Source organism: Thamnophis elegans, chromosome Z (assembly GCF_009769535.1).
Source record: "Thamnophis elegans isolate rThaEle1 chromosome Z, rThaEle1.pri, whole genome shotgun sequence".
Classification (NCBI taxonomy): domain Eukaryota; kingdom Metazoa; phylum Chordata; class Lepidosauria; order Squamata; family Colubridae; genus Thamnophis; species Thamnophis elegans.
In genome coordinates, this window is record NC_045558.1 from 126,943,870 (window position 1) to 126,947,757 (window position 3,888).

Sequence of the window (3,888 nt, forward strand, 5' to 3'; positions counted from 1 at the left end):
ATGGAACAGTTTAATGCAACAACACTGCAGGAATTCATTCTGCTTGGCTTCAAAGTTGGACAACAAGGACGGCTGTTTCTTCTCATCTCATTCACACTGGTCTACACCCTCACTTTGGTTGAAAACATGGTCATCATCCTGGTAGTATCTCAAGATGCCCACTTGTCTTCCATTCCTATGTACATTTTGCTGAGCAACTTTTCCTGGCTGGAGTTTGAGTTTTGAGTTTTTGAGTTTTATTGGGATTTATATGCCGCCCTTTTCCCTGAGGGGACTCAGGGCGGCTTACAACCACAAGGGAGGGGGGTGCAGTGTCAAAAACAGAACAGTATGTGAACAAAGAAAAAAATAGTAAAAACACAACTTTCATTCAGCAATCAAACACTCGGGCGGGTAAATTGGGAACCTATCCCCAGGCCTGCTGGGAGAGCCAGATCTTGAGGGCTGCGCGGAAGGTCTGGATAGTGGTGAGGGTACGGATCTCAACGGGGAGGTCGTTCCACAGGGTCGGAGCTGCAACAGAAAAGGCTCTCCTCCGTGTGGTTGCCAGTCGGCATTGACTGGCAGATGGAATTCGGAGGAGGCCCAGTCTGTGCGATCTAATTGGTCGATTTAGGGAGGTAATCGGCAGAAGGCGGTCTCTCAAGTACCCAGATCCACTACCATGGAGTGCTTTAAAGATGGTCATCAGTACCCTGAAGCGCACCCGGAGACCAACAGGTAGCCAGTGCAGCTCGCGGAGGACGGGTGTAACGTGGGCGAACCGCGGTGCGCCCACTATCACTCGCGCGGCTGCATTCTGGACTAGCTGTAGCCGCCGGATGCACTTCAAGGGCAACCCCATGTAGAGCCCGTTGCAGTATTCCAGCCTAGAGATCACAAGGGCTCGAGTGACTGTTGTGAGAGCCTCCCGGTCTAGGTAGGGCCGCAACTGGCGGACCAGGCGAACCTGGGCAAATGCCCCCCTGGTCACAGCTGACAGCTGGTGGTCAAAAGTCAGCTGTGGGTCCAGGAGGACTCCTAAGTTGCGGACCCTATCTGAGGGGTATAAAATTTGACCCCCCAGCCTAAGCGTTGGTGTATTAGCCAAATTATTGGGAGGGAAGCACAACAGCCACTCGGTCTTGTCCGGGTTGAGTACCAGTTTGTTAGCACTCATCCAGTTCCTAACGGCCTCCAGACCCTGGTTCATCACGTCCACCGCTTCATTGAGTTGGCACGGGGCGGACAGATACAGTTGCGTATCGTCCGCATATTGGTGGTATTTTATCCCGTGCCTCCGAATGATCTCGCCCAGCGGTTTCATGTATATGTTAAATAGTAGGGGGGATAAGACCGAACCCTGCGGCACCCCACATGTTAGGGGCCTCAGGGACGATCTCTGCCCCCCGACCAACACCGACTGCGACCTGTCCGAGAGGTAGGAGGAGAACCACCGTAAAACAGTGCCTCCCACTCCCACCTCCCGCAGACGTCGCAGAAGGATACCATGGTCGATGGTATCGAAAGCCGCTGAGAGGTCAAGGAGAACCAGGATGGACGCATAGCCTCCATCTCTGGCCCTCCAGAGATCATCGGTCAATGCGACCAAAGCGGTTTCTGTGCTGTAATCAGGTCTGAAGCCGGACTGGAAGGGGTCAAGATAACTAGCTTCCTCCAAGGCCCGTTGAAGCTGGAAGGCCACCACCTTCTCAACAACCTTCCCGATAAAGGGGAGGTTGGAGACAGGACGAAAGTTGTTTAGAATGGCTGGATCTAAGGATGGTTTCTTCAGGAGGGGTCTCACCACCGCCGTTTTAAGTACGGCGGGGAAGTGCCCCTCCCGAAGGGAGGCGGTCACAACCGCCTGGATCCAGCCATGTGTCACCTCCCTGCTGTTGGCAACCAGCCAGGAGGGACACGGGTCCAGAATACAAGTGGAGGCACTTACAGCTCGAATGGCCTTGTCCACATCCCCAGAGGCAACATCCTGGAACTCAACCCAGAGATGGTGTGGCAAGTGGTCCTCCTGTGTCTCGGCTGGATCTACTGCAGTGGAGTCCAAGTCCGATCGAAACCGAGCTACTTTGTCCGCCAAGAATTGAGCATAGTCCTCAGCTCTACCCTGCAAGGGGTCTCCCGCATCCCTCCTATTGAGGAGGGAGCGGGTTATCCTAAACAGGGCGGCTGGGCGTGACTCGGCGGACGCAACCAAGGCAGAGATGTATGATCTTTTTGCAGTTCTTAGTGCTCGGACATAGTCCTTGGTGCAGGTAGTTAAAAGTGCTCGGTTCGACTCGGACTTATCGGACCTCCACAGGTGCTCTAGGCATCTCCTCCGGCGTTTCTTCTCCCGGAGCTCCTCGGTAAACCAAGGAGGCCTCCGGGATCCACTGACCCGGAGGGGCCGTAGTGGCGCAATCCGGTCAAGAGACTCCGACGCCGCCGAATACTAGGTGGCAGCCAGAGTCTCCGCCGAACTGTGGGCGACAGTATCAGGAATAACCCCAAGCTCCGTCTGGAACCTCAACGGGTCCATAAGTCGCCTGGGGCGGAACCACCTGGTCGGTTCCTCCTCCCTACGGTGGGGGTTTGGCCTCCGGAAGTCAAGCCTCAGTAGGCAGTGGTCTGACCACGACAGGGGTATGATCTCATTACCCCTCAGACCAAGATCACACATCCACTGCTCCGAGAGGAATACGAGGTCGAGCATGTGACCCGCTGCATGGGTTGGGCCCCGAATTACTTGGGTCAAGCCCATGGCTGTCATGGAAGCCATGAACTCCTGCGCCCCATCAGAGCGTTCACCGAGCGATGGCAAATTGAAATCCCCCAGAACTATAAGCCTGGGGAACTCAACTGCCAGCTCGGCTACTGACTCGAGGAGCGAGGGGAGGGATGCTGCAACGCAGTTGGGAGGCAGGTACGTTAGCAGCAAACCCACTTGACCCACTTGGAGGTCTGTTATGTAAGTGCTACACTTCCAAGGATGCTCTTTGACCTGTCCTTCCCAGGTGGGGTCATCTCTTTCTATGCCTGCTTCATCCAATTTTATGTCTTCTTCTCCCTTGGCACCACTGAATGCTTCTTTCTCTTAGCCATGGCCTTGGATCGATATTTGGCCATCTGCTACCCACTACGGTACACACAGATTATGTCTAAAGAGGTCTGCTTCCTCCTGGTGGCTCTTTGTTGGGTTATTGGCTTTCTCTGCTACATTGCTCCAGCATCCTTGATCTCCAGGTTGTCCTTTTGTGGTCCCAACTCTATTGATCACTACATTTGCGACTCTGCAGGACTTCTAGCCCTGGCTTGTCATCTCCCGGAATCTCTCTCTTTTCTGCTATGTCTACACTTCTGCCATTATTCTGGGCACATTCCTTTTTATTGCGGTCTCCTATGTTGGGATTATTTTCGCGCTTACAAAAAGGTCAAGTGAAAACACTGGAAACAAGGGCTTCCAAACGGTATCTTCTCACCTAGCAGTGGTGACCCTTTTTTACGGTTCCGTGGCTGCGATGTACATTGGGCACACCGAGAAAAATCGTACTGAGAATATTAAAGTGATGACATTGTTCTACACTGCTGTTGCACCTTTGCTCAATCCATTGATCTACTGCCTCAGGAATAATCAGGTGAAGGAAGCATTGGTTAGGGTGTTGAGGAAGAAAGGAGTTATATAAGGAAATAAAAAAGAAATAGTAATGAATTACATCACGATCAAGTATTAGTTTGTTAGGATAGATGAGTAGTTGTGAAAGCGTGAAGCCAACTTAAACTGTGGGCAATGAGGAGTAAGATAGTATTATGCAAGTTAGTAGTATGGAAGCAATATTGCCCTTAGTACCAATAATTTTAATTCTTTCAGTTTTAACAGCAGTAGAAATATTTAGATCAATAATATTTATT

The 3,888-nt window shown here is 51.9% G+C and overlaps 1 pseudogene; it reads left to right on the forward strand.

The window, feature by feature from the left end:
* LOC116520513 lies at positions 1–3,662 on the forward strand (annotated as a pseudogene).
* The last annotated feature ends 226 nt before the right edge of the window (positions 3,663–3,888 follow it).